Source organism: Corylus avellana, chromosome 2 (assembly GCF_965113065.1).
Source record: "Corylus avellana chromosome 2, dhCorAvel1.hap1.2, whole genome shotgun sequence".
Taxonomy (NCBI): Eukaryota; Viridiplantae; Streptophyta; class Magnoliopsida; order Fagales; family Betulaceae; genus Corylus; species Corylus avellana.
Window position 1 is genome coordinate 46333605 of NC_142491.1, and position 19279 is coordinate 46352883.

Genomic DNA, 19279 nt, shown 5'->3' on the forward strand with positions numbered 1-19279 from the left:
AAATATATATATATATATATTTAGTTACTGTTTTTCTATATACACTCTCTAAAAGATTTTATATTTTATTTATTTTTTAGAGTTTTTTCTATTGTTTTCTCAAGTTGATATGATTTTTAAAAGGGGAAACTTTACTTTAGACCCCTGAACTACCATATGATTTGACATACCTTGAATTTTGAAATCTCTAAATTTGGACCCCTGAACTTTCAAATTCCAATAAATTTGAACCACTCTGTCAAATTTTAAACGTTAAAAGTTATACAATAACATTTATACCCCTAACTTTTTTTTAATAAAATTTCAAATTTTCCCTTAAATTAAAATTAAAATTTTTTTTTTAAAAAAAAATATTATTAAAGAAATCACAAGGTGACCCATGGTTGGGCCACCTTGTGACCCTTTTTTTTTTCCCCCCATTTTTTTCAATTTTTTTCATAAAAAGAAAATTGAAGGGTAATTTTTCTTTTAAGGAATTTTAATGGCAAAAATTGACAAATGGGTTCAAATTGATTGCAATTGAAAGTTCAGAAGTTCAAATTGAGAAGTTTCAAAGTCGGGGGGAGGGGGTATATCGAATCGCATGATAATTCAAGAGTCTAAAGTAAAGTTTTCCCTTTGAAAAATTATCATCGAATTTGAGATGAATTACAAATAAACTTTAATTTAATGATGATTCTAGAAACCGAATCAACTTTAGAAAAATAAAAAGATGGTTTCTAAAATTACTCATAGTGAATGACAAAATATATATATATATATATATATATATATATATATATTGACATGTCTGCACAAGAGGGAGGAAAGGATTCGAACTAGTGACCTCCGCTTCATTATGTTTGATTCCAGCCGATTAAGCTAACACAAAATTCCTAAAAAAATTATGAACTTTTTCAAAAAAAGCATATCATTTTGAATAAACTGCACCCTGTGCATGCATAAGAGAGAAAGAGAATATGTGTATATATATAAGAGTGAATTGAACCTTTTAAAGTCGAGCGAGGGACCGAGCGAGACTAGGTTTTGGACAAAGCAAAGAGTGGCGAGGATCAGTGGTCTAGCTTATTGTAGGGTTTTAGATTAACCTGTGAAACTGCAGATGCAAGTAGTCAACATTTTTTTGCTCTTCTATCTTATAGATATTTACTAGTTTAGTCAACCATTAACTATAATCTATCCCTCAAGTATTTCTTTAATTACTTTTCTTTCTTACCTACCGAACAAAGTTTTATTTATCCCAAAGGACAAGGAGTAAACGCGGTCTTTAAGCCCCACAAATAGGGAGCTGTACGTCATTTTATCCCTCCAATAAACAGCTGTCATATCAATAATTTGCACAGCAGTAAATAAGTAATGAACAATAGTCTATCTAACAAGTATTTCTTTTTAATTCATTTTTGCCTTTCTTAGTAGCCGATGAAATTTTAATATATTTCCAAATCACGTTGGTAAGCTAAAAGTGGCAGTTTTGTAAATTTGTAGTTTTTTTTATTAGCTAGTACTGTAAACATGTACTGGACAAGTCAAACTTGGTGGCTTCCCATAAAAATAATATGACAGAAAATGCAATTTGGTAATAAATATTGCAATATTGCAAGTGGATTTAGATTGCATGTGACAAGTTAGCCACTTTCTTCATTTTTTTACTAGTAGGTTATTAATTGTAAGCAAATACACTATGATTCCAGCTCATGGTCCAGGGAATAAGATCCTCTCCATTTCAAAATCCCTTTATTTTCTCCATTTAGTGCATTTTGAAGGATATTACTTTTAATGCACTATTATCATTAAAACTTTTGGACAACACTACCCTTCAAAATACACTAAATAAAAGAAATGGAGGGATTTTGAAATGGAGAGGATCATTTTCCATGGTCCAGACATGCAACACTAATCACGGGATTCCACGACAATTGTATAATGTTCAAGGTGTTACTCTTTTCCAACAGCTATAAGGAGATTCTCCTCCAACGACCATATGGAACTTATTTTCTTGTGAACTCTACCTAACGGCTCCTTCCATATATTGCACAACGCGTATCTATTCATATGTACGGATATCCATTCCTTTCATATGTATGTATCATAACTAGTTCCCATATATGAGCACTTGTCATGTATAATGTAAGACCAACACTGTAATCGTATATTATAAATAAGACAATATGGACATCCAAAATATTAAAAGGAACATCCATTTATTTTCATAGTATCATAGTCATATTAAGCTTACACAAATTTTTTTTTTCTCAATCAGTTTTTTTTTTTTTCTTTTTTTTTTATGGCTTCCTCTAGTGCTCCGAGTTTTACACTACCAAATATTATGCATATGGTTCAAGTCAAAGTGGAAGGTCCCAACAATTATATGAGTTGGCTTACTCAAATTGTTCCTTTGCTCAAATCTCATGAGTTAATGAGAATAATTGATAACTCAGAACTATCACCCCCTCCCTTTGTCACTGACCCAACAGACAAGGAAAAGGAAATTGCCAACCCAGCTCATGCTTTGTGGGAAAAGAAGGATCAATTTATTCTCAATTGGATCAACACCACCTTGGCATAAAACGTGTTGGCAATAGTCTATGGGTTGACCACTGCACGCCAAGTGTGGACTCATCTTGCCAATAACTTTGCTTCTAAATCTTGGTCAAGATGTAACCAGCTGAAGCGAGAACTTCAAACTTTGCAGTAGGGTACACAAACCTGCACAGAATATCTTCGTGTAGCCAAATCCTTGGCTGATCAATTGGCAATCATAGGAAATAAAATTGATGATGAGGATCTTATTTCTTTTACTCTTAATAGTTTAAATTCTTCATATAATACTTTTGTCGCATTTTATTCCCTTACTACAAGTGATAAAAACTTAACTTTTGAAGATTCTCATGCTGAGTTGCAGACCCATGAAATTTTGATTGAAAATCAAAATTCAGCCATAACATCCGACGCTAGCAAGTTTCCTTTCTTCATTCAAAAACAAGTAGCAATCTCATCCAATTAGAAAAAGAAACATGGTGGGCCACCAAAGTTCACCCAATACCGCCTAGGACCTCCAAGAGGGAATTTTCAAAGTCAATTTCATGGACCAAGATATCCACAACAACACTATCCTTCAAATTCACAGCAGCCCATCAATTTCCCTTATTCACAAGTCTCAAACCGGCAGCACCGATTTTCACAACAACAGATTAAGCCTCCACATCAATTTTTCCATGGTACTTCTCCAAGGTCACCTTGTCAAATTTGTGGCAAATCCAATCATCGTGCCTTGGATTATTACCATAAGATGGACTATGCCTATTAAGGCAGACATCCACCTTCACAATTAACTGTTATGGTGGCACAATCCAATATTTATCAAGATGAGCAACCTTGGTTCGCAGATAGTGGGGCTAATGCTCACATTACCTCTGAGCTTGAAAATCTTTCTATCCAACAACCTTACCAAGGCGATGAAACTGTGGCAGTAGGTAATGGTAATGGATTGCAAATCCAAAACACAGGTTCATCCACTTTTCAAACTCCTTTTTCAAATATTGTCTTGAAAAATATTTTACATTGCCCAAAAGTCTATGCCAATCTATTATCAATTAATCGTTTTTGCATTGATAATCATTGTTATTTCATACTAACTGGGTCTTCTTATTTTATTAAGGACATTCTAACGGGAGCAACACTCTTGGAAGGACCAAGTGAAGCTAATTTGTATCCAATCTACTTGAAAAGAACCTCATTGAATAAATGCCATGGTCTCACCGCCTTTCTAGGAATAAAGGCCACATTTGATGTGTGGCACTCACATCTTGAACATCCGGCTAATCCTATTGTTCATCGCCTAGTCACATCTCAAAGTCTCCCTATTTCTGACACTTTAGTTAAAATCCACCTTTGCTCTTCATGTCAATTAGGAAAAGGCAAGAAATTACCTTTCACTGAGTCTACCCGTGAGTCTATTTCACCCCTTCAACTCATTCACTCTGATGTATGGTCCTCACCAATTATATCCACTAATGATTATCAATATTATGTCATTTTTATTGATGATTATTCACGATTTAGTTGGATGTACCATCTCCATCAGAAATCAAATGTCTTTAATTATTTTATTCAACTTAAAAATCTTGTTGAGAATTTATTTTCGTGCACAATCAAACAATTTCAAAGTGATAGGGGTGGTGAATACATGTCACGTCAATTTACATCTTTTTTAACCACACATGGTATTTATCATAAGGTAACATGTCCACACACTCCTGAACAAAATGGTATTTTAGAACGCAAGTATAGGCATATTATGGAAGTTGGTCTTTCTCTTTTAGCACAATCCCACCTAAATACTCGTTTTTGGCCGGATAGATGCTTTTTAAACTGGCATTTATTTAATTAATCGCTTACCATCATCCATCCTTAAACACATGTCTCCATATTTTAAATTGTTTCAAAAGGAAATTGATTATTCCATTTTACGAGTATTTGGGTGTGCTTGTTATCCCTTGCTAAGACCATATTCTACGCATAAACTTAGCTTTCGTAGCAAAATGTGCATCTTTCTTGGCTACAGCTCTAACCAACATGGTTACAGGTGCCTTGATCCTATTTCAAAAAGAGTGTATGTGTCACGACATGTTGTGTTTGATGAAGGATTTTTTTTAGCCAAGGATACACGACCAACTTCTACGTCTCCTTCCAGGATTGCTCCGACCCAAGTACCTTCTCTCATCTCACTCCATGACTTTAATTTAAATTTCAACACCTCACCACACTCACACACACCTATTCCCACCCACCAACCCGAAACATCATCTTCCCAAAATCCTCCAAATTCACCTACTAGGTCCCCACCCAATCCACCTGCCACAATTACTCCTATACACCAACCCACACCTACTAGGTCCCCATCATATCCTTTTCCCTCAAGCTCCCCATCAGTTGACTCCATCCTATATTACCACTCGTCCACTCACATTCCACCCCCACATTAGACGCCTCCCTCCCAACCATTTATACCTCCTTCTACTTCAATTCAACCCCTACATCCCATGACTACTAAGTCCCGCACAGGCTCCATTAAACCCAAGACCTTCCCCGATTATACCCTTCACTATTGTACCAAACATCCTTTCAAAGCCTTGAGTGCTGTCTTTCCCGAGATTAAGGCCACCCGTTTCAACCAAGCCAACTTAGCACCTGAATGGCGTTTGGCTATGTAGCAAGAGTATGAGGCCCTTATAAAAAATGGCACTTGGACTTTATGTCCAAAACCTGATCCGCAATAAATGGGTTTATAAAATTAAAAGAAGACCTGATGGCACTATCGACAGATTTAAAGCCCGTCTTGTGGCTAAAGGATTTGATCAGAGAAGTGGCATTGACTACATTGAGACATTCAGTCCAGTGATTAAACTAGCTACTATCCGACTTGTACTGGCTCTTGCTATTTAATTTGACTGGAACATCAAGCAACTCGATGTCTCAAATGCCTTTTTGCATGGTACTCTCAATGAAGATGTCTTTATGGAGCAACCTCAAGGATTTATGGATCCCATCACCCTACCTTTGTTTGCAAACTCCATAAGGCCTTATATGGCCTTAAGCAAGCACCCCAGGCATGGTTAAATCGACTATCTCTTTCTTTGCAGCATCTAGGTTTTGTGGGCTCCTTGGTTGATTCCTCACTTTTTATTTTTCAATCAAATAATGTTGTAACTTTCTTACCTATTTACGTTGATGATATCTTAGTCATAAGAAATAACAAGGCTGCCATTTCATCCCTCATCCATGCTCTACAACAAGAATTTCCTTTAAAGGACCTTGGTGACTTAACATTTTTCTTAGGTATTGAGGTTGCTCGCACTCCCACTCAGCTCCATCTATGACAAACCAAGTACATCACAGATCTCCTTCACAAAACTGGAATGGTTGGAGCAAAGCCTTACTCAGCTCCATGTGTGTCAAGCTCACAGCTTTCTTCCTCAGCTGGCGATCCCCTACCCCACCCTAGCATCTATAGTCAGGTTGTCGGTGCCTTACAATATTGTACTCTTACTCGACCTGACATCGCCTACTCTGTTAATCAACTCTGTCAACATTTACACTCTCTGACCACTCTACATTGGATAGCTACTAAGTGGGTCCTTCGCTACTTGAAGGGTACGCCCAATCATTTTCTTCTTTTTTCAAAAGGCCCACACTGTTTAGCGACTTTTTGTGACTCTGATTGGGCTGGTAACCCAGATGATCGCCGATCCACAACCGGCTTTGGTGTTTTCTTTGGCTCGTGTCTGATCTCTTGGTGTGCAAAGAAGCAACATATCGTGTCTCGTTCCTCTATTGAAGCCAAATATAGAGCTTTGGCCATGCTCACTGCCGAACTTTATTGGCTCTGTATGCTCTTTAAGGAACTCCATGTTCCCTTGCCAATTGTTCCTAAAATAGGGTGTGACAATCTCGGTGCCTTAAATCTTGCCTCCAATCCCGTTTATCATGCCTAGAAAAAGCATATTGAACTGGATTACCATTTTATCCGCGAGAAGGTTCTCAATAAAGATATCTCAGTGCACTACTTGTCCACTCATGACCAACTCGCTGATATCTTCACCAAAGGTCTCACCTCCTCTCGTTTCCTTTTTCTTTGTGACAAGATTATGGTGCTTAGCTCCTCCATTAGCTTGTGAGGGGCTATAAGCAAGTACACTATGATTCCAGCTCATGGTACATACACACAACACCAATCACGGGATCCCACGACAACTGTATAATGTTCAAGGTGTTACTCTTCTCCAACAGCTATAAGGAGATTCTCCTCTAACGGCTATATGAAACTTATTTCCTTGTGAGCTCTACCTAACGGCTCCTTCCATATATTGCACAACGCATATCTATTCATATGTATGGATATCCAATCCTTTCATATGTATATACGGTCATAACTAGTTCCCATATATGAGCACTTGTCATGTATAATGTAAGACCAACACTGTAATCATATATTATAAATAAGACAACATGGACCTCCAAAATATTCAAGGGAGCATCCATTTATTTTCATTAATCAAATCATGTTGACACTTCACCATATTTCAGGAATAAATATCAATTTCTCTTCATTTTAAATATTAGAATGGATTTCTTGCCATATTTTTCACCATATTTTTCAATATAATAGATAGATATTATTCATATTAAGTATTGTCTTATTTAACCAACCTCAAACCATTGTAATTAATTACATGGGGGGAAGTCCAGAGATAAGAAGTCAAAGTAAAAAGAAGAATAAAAAATCAAACAGTGGTAAAACTTGCACGTTGATCAAAACCTCAATATTAAGGTTCCACAAGATAAGCCAATTACTCTCCTCCTATTTTCTTTCTTTCTTGTTTTTTTTTTAATTAATTAATTTATTATTATTATTATTATTATTATTATTATTATAACAGTTTTCAACACAGTAAATGCGCTTTCTTTGGGGTCTTCAATACGTCGTCGTCTAGCACTCCAAATCACTACAAAAAAGCAATATTGGCAAAGTGGTTCTCTGAAGAACCAGGGACACTCCGATGCCAAAATTAGAAAGTTTCTAAGAGAAATATTGCACTTCAACGCACAATAATTCAATACGCTCAAAGCGACTAATTAAGCTCTGAGAGAGAATATGAGAAGATAGTAGATTATTCAAGATCTGAGAGAATATTTCATCCTCCTCTAGTATCTTGTGTAGGGGCCTATTTATAGGGCTGGGCTGTAGAAGTAGGCTTGAACTAGCTCTTCTTATTTGAGTTTATTGGGAGTCCATAGTTGAGATAAAACTCAACAGCTATCATGTAGAAATAAACCTTCAACAGATATTATGTAGAGATAATCTTGAGTAGTCATCTTATAGAGATAAGTATGACGTCTTTATTCAAATATTATTTTAATTGGAATATAAGACTATTAATTAATTAAATAGCCCTTGCTATTTAATTAATATCTTTATGGACCATTCCTTGGCCATTGGGCCCAGAATTTGGTGGGCTTGTAATATGAATTTATTCCCAACAGTTACCCCCCAATTCCCTTAGCCAAGGTACTTGAGTAATGGGAATTTAGTCAAAGCCTTCTGACAACTTGTTGTTTGACTTTTTTCGAGACTCGTGTCTCCCTAGTGAGTGTGCTTTGAGCTTGCCAGTTGAAGCTCTTCAGCTCTGTTTTTGGCATCGCCTGAGTTCCCGGGAGCACCCCCCAGCCCTATCCTTTGCCCGGAGGTTAAATCCGTCCTAGTTCCGAGATACCCGAGGATCATGCCCAGGTCTCTCTCCATGTCGTCAAGATAATCCAAATCTGCACAATAACCTTTAAGCCTTAATTTATAAGTCTTTCGACAAACTAACCTTTGTTCCCCGTTCGCCTTGGGGTAATTTCTTGTTTTTGTCCAAGGTTTTCTCTTTGTCTCTTTGTTGTCGAGAGCACCCCCAACTCTTTCCTTTGCCCGGAAGTTAAGTTTGTCATATCCTTGAGACACCCGAGGATCATGCCCGGTTCTCTCTCAAATGCCTGTTTTGATAAACTAGGCTCCGAACCTACGTAATAATCTCCAAACAATAATTCACAAGCCTTTCAATAAACTAACCTTTGTTCCCGATTCGCCTTGGGGTGATTCATTGTTTTTGTCCAAGGTTTTCTCCTTATCTCTGTGAATCTTCTAGTTTTTGTCCAAGGTTTTCTCATTGTCTCCAGGAATAAACCTGTACAATAATCTACTAATAATGATTTATAAGTTTTTCAACAGACTAACATTTTGCTCCCTGTTAGTCTTGGGTTTTTGGCTAGGGTTTTCTCCTTGTCTCTGGGCATGCTTATTGTTTTTTACCGGGTTGTCTCTTGTTAATTGTTTTTGCCCAAGGTTGTCTTGTTTTTTACTGGGTTGTCTCCCGTTACTTGTTTTTACCCAAGGTTGTCTCCTTGTTGCTGGGGATGAGTCTTCTTGTTTATTGCCCGGGTTGTCTCCTTGTCCTTGTTTTAGACGGTTGTCTCACTATTCTTGTTTTTGCCCAAGGATTTTTCCTTGTCCTTGTTTGTTGCCAGGTTGTCTCTCGTTGATTGTTTTTACCCAAGGTTTTCTCCTTGTCCTTATTTTAGAGGGTTGTCTCCTTATTCTTGTTTTTGCCTAAAGTTTTTTCCTTGTCTTTGGTGGTGACATATCTGGGGGTGACATACCCGGTTCTTCTTTGACATATCTGGGGAAAAAAGAAAAAAAAAAAGAAAAGGAAAGGAGAATACTACTTCCACTTAAAAGCAAAATGGAAAAAGTAGTAATATACTAGATGATTTTGAGAAGGAGCTGGGCTAGCTCATAGGGAGTTGTAGTATTTAAAAATGGGGATTTTGTTGCGGTATTTTTAGAAAATTGATATTTTTGTATTTCTCAATTTGCTTTGAACTCAAGTTTTGAGGCATAAACATGAGTGCTGTAATCTCTATTTTATTATACTGGATCAGATTTGTTATGTTGTTGGGAATAAATTCACACTACAAGCCCACCAAATTCTAGGCCCAATGGCCACGGATAGGCCCATGAAGATATTAATTAAATAGCAAGGACTATTTAATTAATTAATACTCTTATATTCCAATTAGGATAATATTGGAATAAAGACGTCCTACTTATCTCTACATGATATCTGTTGAAGGTTTATCTTTACATGATAGCTGTTGAGTTCTATCTCAACTCTGGACTTTCAAATCAATTCAAATAAGAAGATCCAGTCCAAGTCTACTTCATCTCTCCGAGCCTATAAATAGGCCCCGACACAAGGTACTAAGATATTTTGAATACTGAAATATCCACACACAAATTATTGAGCATATTGAATTATTGTGCGCCGAAGCACAATATATCTCTTAGGAATTTTCTGACTTTGGCATCGGAGTGTTCCCGGTTCCCCGGGGACCCCCTTGACAATATTGCCTTTTTTGTAGTGATTTGGAGTGCACGACGACGTATTGAAGATCCCGAAGAAAGCGCATCCACCGTGTTGAAAACTGTTCTAACAGTGTAATATTTTTTAATCTATACTTAGAAGTTTTTCATGCATGTAAATTTGACGTTTACTTGTGTGTTGCTCTCTTGATATTTAATTAATTGCTTGTGTGATTTTTTCTACTTATTATTTGAATCATTAATTAAATGCACACAGTAGTTTAGCCTTCCATGATCATAATTGATCGATATATACCTGCCGCAATCCAAGGATTATATATAAATGCTTGAATGCTAATTACCAAAGCCTCACAATTCATCATAAATGGAATAGGATTTTATCCATTTGAAATGAAATGGATAGTATCCAAGGTCATTATTTAAAATTTGTTTTTCTAACTGTGTATATAAACAAATCTTAAAAAAAATAAAAATAAATAAAAATAAATAAATAAATAAAAAAATTGAAATCATGTATAACTCTATATATATTAGAAAAATTCTTAAAATTTGAGAAAAACGAGACTTATTAAAGCAAAACAGAAATAAGAATTAAAAAAAAAAAAAAAATTAAGATGAGATAATCAAACTTACATGACTGGCAAGGATATATAAAAAAATATTGAATGCAACTTTAGTCCATACTCTTTTATAGAGTTTACTGGAACTTTTGATATGTTTTTTCTATGATAGGTAGATTCGAAGAACTCTTGGCACATATTGCAGGAGAACAAAGAGGTTTATAACCTTCCTTATGTCCAAAAAGTTGGAGCTTGTCGACATTTGTGTATAAGTAATTGGAACTAAAACCTGGACAAATTACGAGCAGCATGCGTAAGATGTACTTAATACAGGAAAAGAAATTGCTGAAAAAGAAACCCACAAACCAAATTGCTGAATTATCTTTACTTCATGATAGAATTATTCTCTTTGCATCGTTAAAGCACTTGAAAAATTAAAAAATTCACAAAAAAAAAAAAAACAGTTTAGAAGCAGAAAGTTCTCCTTTACTTGTGGGAGTGGAAGAATAGCGAGGATGTCAATTGGAAAGTATGTCCTTAAATACCTCTTCACTATTTGCCGAGGCTGCCGATCATTTTGAGCTAACCCAATTTGTCCATTTCTACTACCAAAGTATCCGAAAATGATATTCCTGACATAAATCATATCGAACACCGATCGGAAAAAAATAGCTGTGATCATTAATCTTCTATCTAACGTAAGACACTTGCCATCTTGGTTAATCACAGGAAGGAACAAGAACAAAGGGTCCACATATAGTATTGCAATCCCAAACGACATTATAAATATCGCATGCCACTTAACTATGGAAGCTCCCTTTGGGTCATCTTGGCCACCAGATTGATTCTCAGTATCCCAATTCTTGATCGAGTTAATAGAAATGTTATGAGTTAATAAGTTCTTTATAATTAGCTCATATTTTTCATTAAATTTGTAGGATTCACATAAATTCACAAATCTAATAGTTGATTTATAAAATAAAATGTGCCAAATATATATATATATATATATATATATATATATATATATATATACCTTTAGTATTTTTCTATTTTTATATCATTTTCTTTCTTTAACAGATAGGCCGTGAGTAATGCATGGGACCTAAGATGGATTTAGGGGAGACCGACAGTAGCCCTGGTCCCCCCAAAAAAAAAATACAAGAAAATAAAAATTGAAGGAAAAAAAAATAAAAAATAAATAAAAGGTAAAAAAATAATATTTTAGAGTATTTTTTGTCAATTGTTCCTTCCCTAAATTTTTTAAAGCTGACTCTATAATACTGACTTACGTCAGTACTTTAGCATGGGACAATACTTTTTTCGTTTTTTAATTACATTTGTGTCACGTAGCAAATAGCATAACTTTTTCCGGGAAGAATTTCGGAAAAAGTGGCGCTCCTTAATTTGCATCACTCACTTTTTTTTATAGTCCCATGGCCCATGGGGCTTATTCCACTACCAAATGATTGTATTGGGGTTTCTCGGTCTTGTTTTCTTCATCTATAGTTGGGCCTAGCACAATCCACAAAGAGCCCAAAAAATAAAAAATAAAAAGACAACATCTTTATAGTTTTTCAAATTGTTAAACAGTGTATAAAAATAGCAATATTATCTTCCAATCATCAAAAGTTAACATTTTAAATAATTTTAGGGTGGGAAAATTGTTAAATAGGCTAAAACTTTCCATCATACTTGGGGCCTGGGGGCATATATAAGTTCAATAGCTTTGAGCAAATTCCAATAACAATGGTTAATAAAAAGAAAGGTTTAAAAAAAAAAAATCTAATATATAAAATAGTTTTAGGATATCTAAATCTGTCACAAGTAGCATTTTAATTAAGACTGGTTTTTGTTGTTAAATATTTGTTTAATTTTGATCCATCCAATCGTCACTAATAGGTCAAAAATCAACTTTGTTTGAATTTAATGAATTCCTTTATAACATTTTTTTTTTCTTAGGTTTTTTATTTTTAATCCTTTTTTTGCTATTATTTTCTAACAGTGTTTTCGTAAAAATATACTACCATACAGAATCCGTGAAACATGTTTACAATGATAATTATCACACACACACACACACACACCCATATATATATACAGAATCCGTGAAACAGTACCATTTACTGACGTGGCAAAAAAATGGTATTGTTTGCCACGTCAAAAAATAGCCTTTTTTTTTGTAGTGTGTGGCATCATCTAGCCCATTAGATACAACATTAAATATTACTCATAAATGGAGAGGATTCTGTTTGGCTTAAGGCCCTTCCACGTGGAACATGATCCTCTTCAGTCTATTATGGACTGAAGAATATCCAGTTCATGGCTAGAATTTTTTCTCAGAAATCTTATGGCTATAAATAGGACAGATATCCCACTAATAAAAATAATAATAAAATATTATTTTAAATAAAGAATTAATAAAAAAAGAAGAAAAAAAAGAAGAGAGTAATGGGCCACCATAGCCAGGGGGTGGCCGAACCACTCCCATGGCCTATGGGGGTGGTTCAGCCACCTCCATCTTGCAAAAGAGGGATGGTTTGAGGCAACCTCCTTTTTTTTTTTTTTTTTTTTTTTTTTTAACTTGGCCCAAAGGGGGTGGCTTGGCTCTCGGCCACCCCCCTTTTGCAAGATGAGGGTGGCTATCCACCATAGGGGGTGGCCGACCACCCTCATTTTGGGTAGGGGTGGATTGAGCCACCCCCAATGGCCGGCCAAGGGGTGGCCGAACCACCCCATGGCCTATGGGGGTGGTTCGGCCACCTCCATCTTGCAAAAGGGGGTGGCCGAACCACCCCCAAGAGCCTTGGGGGTGGCTCAGGCACCCTCTCTAAGCCAACCCTTTTTTTTTTTTTTTTTTTTTTTTTTTTTTTTTAACTTGTCCCAGAGGGGGTGGCCGAGCCAACCACAAGGCTCTTGGGGGTGGTTCGGCCACCCCCCTTTTGCAAGATGGGGGTGGCCGAACCACCCCCATGGGCCATGGGGGTTGTTCGGCCAACCCCTGGCCGGCCATTGGGGGTGGCTCCCTACCCAAAATGGGGTGGCCGGCCACCCCCTATGGTGGCCAACCACTCCCTTCTTTTTTATTTTTATTTTTTATTTTTTTAATTTAAAATAATATTTTATTAGTAGCATATGTGTCCAATTTGTAGTCATAGGATTTCTTCCTAAAAATTCTAGCCTTGAACTTGATCTTCTCCAGTCCATAATGGACTGGAGAGGATCCTGTTCCAAACTTTGAAACCTCTTAATTTGGACCCTTGAACTTTCAATTGCAGTCAATTTACCCTCCGTCAATTTTTGCTGTTAAAACCTCAAAAAAGACAAAATTATCCTTCAATTTTATTTTATTAAAAAAATGAAAAAAAAAAAAAAGGTCACAAGGTGGCCCAACCGTGGGTTACTTAGTGATATATATATATATATATATATATATATATATATATATATATATTATTTATTTTTAATTTGAAATTAAGGGTAAATTTAAAATTTTATAAAAAAGTCAGGGTTATAAACATCATTGTTTTATTTTTAACATTTAAAATCTAACGGAGAGATTCAAATTGACTACCTATGTTGATTATGATATTGCTATTACATACATGAAATTTTCTCCAATATTTATATTTCTTTTGGTCAAAATCTTCAAACAATTTCATATTTTTGGGAGAACTGGTTCGCAATTTCTGCCTCAATTATTGCCTTGATGCTGTTTCTGTATTTCATTGGAAATGTGCAGATTGGTGCTCAACATCTTTTTAAAGCTTTAGGATGCTTGATTATATATATAATTATGTACCACATTAGAAATGGTTTCTATATTCATGCAGAAGGGACACCACATGCACTCGTTATGCACATGATGATTCCTCTAATTTTTTTTTTTTTTTTGACATGTCCACACAAGGGAAGGAGGATGGGGGATTCGAACTAGTGACCTCCGCTTCATTAGGCGTGGTCTACAGCCGATTGAACTACCTCTTGGAGACATGATTCCTCTAATTAAAAGGGAACTTTGAAGAGTTTTTGTACCAATCACGCATAAACTTTTATTTTTGTTAATAAAAAAAGCAGGAGAAGACAACCATCTCTGTTAGAGAACTGCTACACTTACAAACGAATTTTACAAACAAACCTTACAAACTGACGTGGCAAAGGAAAAAGACAAAAACATTTTGAGACCCGCTGCCCGTGACTGCCTGTGAGAGACAGGCCAGACCCATCGTGGGTCTGGCCGGACCCAGGCCGCCAATCGACGCCCCAGCATCGCCAATCTGCGATGTGGTTCGCTCTCTGTGATCACCAACCATTTTTTATCTTCTTCCCTTTCCCCTCTCTCACTCTCGCTCACCACCATGGCATCATAGAACCAGGGTAAGGATTTTGGGGTGTGATTTTGAAACAGATGAAGCAAGCAAAAATGCAGAGGAAACCCAGTGGCAATTTTGGGGAAGATGAACCAGAGAAGAAAAAGAGGGAGAGAGAAAGAAGACGAAACTGGCCGAGTTGCTGATCATCATCCCTTTCGTAAATCATAGTTGCTGATCATCATCCCTTTTCCTTCTGGTTTTCTCCAAACTCTGCGTCAACCCCATCTCTTCTTTCTTCATCACATGCATCCAAATCCCAGATAAATTCAACAGCCACCAAATTCTCGCCCTTCCCAAAAACCTTGCCATTTTCTTACCTCGAAATGCTCCACTGCTACTTCAACACCATAAAGAAGAAAAAATGTAAAAACCTTGCCATCTCACTCTCTGGTTTTGGATAGTGAGAAGGGAGAGCTCGTGAAAGCTCCGGCGAGAGTAGGGAAGAAAGGTGTCGAAGGAGAAGACCTTGGCGACTTTGAAGAGTCACAGCGAGGCGGAGAGGAGAAGAGATGGCGGCCTAGTCCCCTCCACTGACAAGGCCGTCTGGCCAAGACCAGCCTGGGTCCGGCCAAACCAACGGCGGGTCTGGCCACGACCCAGCGCCTGGGTCTGGCGTGGGTCTGGCCTAAACCCGCGTGGTCTCTCACGGGCAGTCAAGGGCAACTGGTCCCAAATTTTTTTTTGTCTTTTTTCTTTGCCGCGTCAGTTTGTAAGGGTTGTTTGTAAAATTCGTTTGTAAGTGTAGCAATTCTCTCTCTGTTAACTACTTGAACGCACCATAGGTATCAAACAATAGGGGTCTAGACAATCTCAAGACACATGGAAGGATCAGTCTCCAGCTGATGGCGATGATTACCCTAGTAGAAATTTAGGGTCATTCAAATACCACGTGTCCCATTTTTTAAAAATTAAGGGATAACTTCAGAAAACCCCCCTGAAGTTCCAGCCGATTTGAAAAGACCCCCCTGAATTTCCAAAGCTCTCACTTAGACCCCCTAAACTTTGGTTTTCTCTCACTTTGGACCCCTTTAACATTAAACTACGTCGTTTTGGATGTTTTATACCCATTTTACCCTTCTTCAAAACTATGTCGTTTTGTGTCCTAAAATCACAACACATATCCAGCCCAAAACGACGTCGTTTTAAGCATAATTTTTTTTTTTTAATTAAAAAAAGTAAAATATATATATAAAAAAAAAATTAAAAAAAAAAAAAAAACGGGGGTGGCTTCAGCCACCCCTTGGCCAAAATGGGGTGGCCGGACCACCCCATTTTTGGCCAAGGGGGTGGCTGTAGCCACCCCCTGGCCGATCTGGGGGTGGTCGAACCACCCCCATGGCCAAGTGGGTGGTCCGGCCACCCCCTTGGCCAAAAAAAAAAAAAAAAAAAAAAGGGATGGGGTGTTTTTGGGGGTGGCCGGACCACCCCCAAGGGGCTGGGGTGGTTTCGGCCACCCCATACCGGCCGTATGGGGTGGCCGAAACCACCCCCAGCCCCTTGGGGGTGGTCCGGCCACCCCATATGCACCCACCCGCCCCCCGTTTTTTTTTTTTTTTTTTTCCCTTTTGGGGGTGGCCGGACCACCCCCATGGCCAAGGGGGTGGTCCGGCCACCCCCAGACCGTCCAGGGGGTGGCTCTGCCACCCCCTTGGCCAAAAATGGGGTGGTTCGGCCACCCCATTTTGGCCAAGGGGGTGGCTGAAGCCACCCCAGTTTTTTTTTTTAATTTTTTTTAATTTTTTAATTTTTTCTTTTTTTAAAAAAATAAAAATTAATGCCTAAAACGACGTCGTTTTAGGCTAGATAATTTTAGGACACAAAACGACGTAGTTTTGGGGAAGGGTAAAATGGGTATAAAACATTCAAAACGACGTAGTTTAATGTTAAAGGGGTCCAAAGTGAGAGAAAATGGAAGTTCAGAGGGCTTAAATGAGAGTTTTAGAAATTCAGGGGGGTCTTTTCAAATCGGCTGGAACTTCAGGGGGGTTTTCTGAAGTTTCCCCAAAAATTAATAAAAAATTATTTAATATTTTTAAAATAAATAAAAATTAAAATAATATAATAATTTTTTATTATTATTTTTTATATGACTCTTGGATGGCCGACCACCCCAATGGCCACCGGTGGTCTGGAGTGGCCGAAGACACTCCCATGACCCGGTGGTCCTTCTCACCATGACCCAATCCTCCCCGAGAAGGAGATGTTTGTATCGGTGGGAGGCCAGACTTTACCGAAGTTTCTTCGCAGTACTCATCAAGATCAGAAAATTTCAAGGAACTTGTCAGGGGTCCTTCCCAGAACTTGTTGGCAGTTTAATATCACCCCCGCGTTCCAGACCCAACCGAGAAAGAGGTGAAAAGGTCTGATTTGGGATTTGTGGGTACAGTTCGGGTGCCTCCGGTGCTACCAATTCTTCTTTGCAATAGTCTTGCCCAGAACTCTCTTCCCCGCATGCCAGATCCAGCCAAGAAGAAGATGGCAGCATCTGAGTCCGGAGTTGTGGGTACAGCCTATTCTGGTGATACCCATTCCCCCGTTGGTACATTCAATTCCAGTGATACCCAAACAGACCCAACCATTGGCGCTTCACCCCACCCCCCATTCAAAACCTGCAATAGTTTCCTGTAAGATTGTAGCTTTGGAGAAACACCTAAAATCCACTCAAAACTCAAGCAATCCGATCATGGCAAACCTCTCATCCAGCAATTAAAACATCAATTCAACCCAAGCATCATCTCCACCAAGAATCACAACCCAAGATACTTCTCAATCTCTTTCGGCTAGCACTAACCGAAACCCCAAATTAGCCAACCCATAAGCTATAATCGGAATACCAATAGGGGAGGAGGGAGTGGATGAGAGGGTTTTCGGACCAGTGGGGCCGTGGGGGGAGGAGGAGAGGGAGTTGAGCTTGGAGTGGATGGTTTGCCAAAGTCCGGTGAAGGATTTGGCGGTGAGGGAGGAGAGGAGGTTGGTGATGACGGAGAGAAGGGTTTGTGGTGAATAATATTATATTATATTATATCATATTTATTTTTAAAACCGTAAATAATATTTTATTATTTTTTTAATAATGAGACGCGTTAGCATGATGGCTTTAGGATTTTCCTAGGGACATCTTGGTCATTAACCAGAGACCTCTCTAGTTTAATACAACTGGAGAGAATCATTTTCTTCAAAGTTCAAAAAAATATATCAAATCACATGGTAATTTAAGAATTTAAAATGAAATTTTCTTAAGCTACGTTCACTTTATGCTTTGAAAGTAGTTAATGGTTAATATTTTTTAAAGGCTAAAAACTATTTTTTAAGAATTTTTGGCTATGGCCACACCAGGTCCTTTCACTATTAAGTATTGTCTTACAATTTAACTAGGTATCTACGAATTAAACTAAGAGTTTAATTTTAGGAAGTTTAAACTGTATTAAAAAAACAATTTAAGAGCCAAATTAAAGAAAAAAAATACCTAACTTTTAAGGAATTTTATTTTATTTTATTTTTGTCACCAACCTCTTTAATTAGCTCCGTTAGTGTATTTAACAAACCTCACCCTCTCTATTAAGATTTAAGAGTACTCTACCGGATCAGGATTCCTTAAAATTCTTTTAAAATTTGAGTTTTTCAAATTTTAAATCTTGTCCATCTATTAATGTATCTTAAGGTTCAAAACAAAAAAGCTTTTTTGTTTTTACCTTTAAAGTCAAAATACATTTTGATTTTTTAATTATTATTATTTTGAAATTTAAAGGTGAAAACTGAAAAGCCTTTTACTTTTAGCGTCAAGATACAATGAATAGTTAGGATTCAAAATTTAAGAAACTTAAATCTTAAAAGAATTCTAGGAGATTCAATCCTCGTAAATCGTAAAAAGTAGGAAAAGGCAAAGCCAAAAAAAAAAAAAAAATCAACCGTAAAACTTGCACGTTGGTCAAAAACTTGATAATTGAGGTTGCATGCACATGACAAGCCAATCACTCTCCTCAGTTTTTTTTTTTTTTTGGTTTGTAAGTTGAAAATTTTATTAAAACAAGAAGATATATAAAATATAAAGGTAAATAGCTCTCGATTCACCATTGATTCATGCATTGTAGCCAAACTAAATAATATTCCTCTGTTGCAGCATCAAAATCGTTTTTTTTTTTTTTTTTTTAAATTTTTTTTTGCGTATTTTTTGCTCTTTGAATGGTTTTTTGTACCCATTTACGGTGCTTAAGAAAAAAAAAGAACCTGTTGTTGAGGCCATCTGAATTACGTGATCGGTCCGATCTCATTTGTAGACCTAAGAAGGCAGCTCTACCGCAGGTTTGGTTCTATTCATTAATTGAGGCCATCCTTGAAGTTCCAAAATACAGAAAACAACATATGAAAAACATATATATATAGTCGTTGTGCTCTGTGTGGTGAACTGGCTTGAGATGATTGCA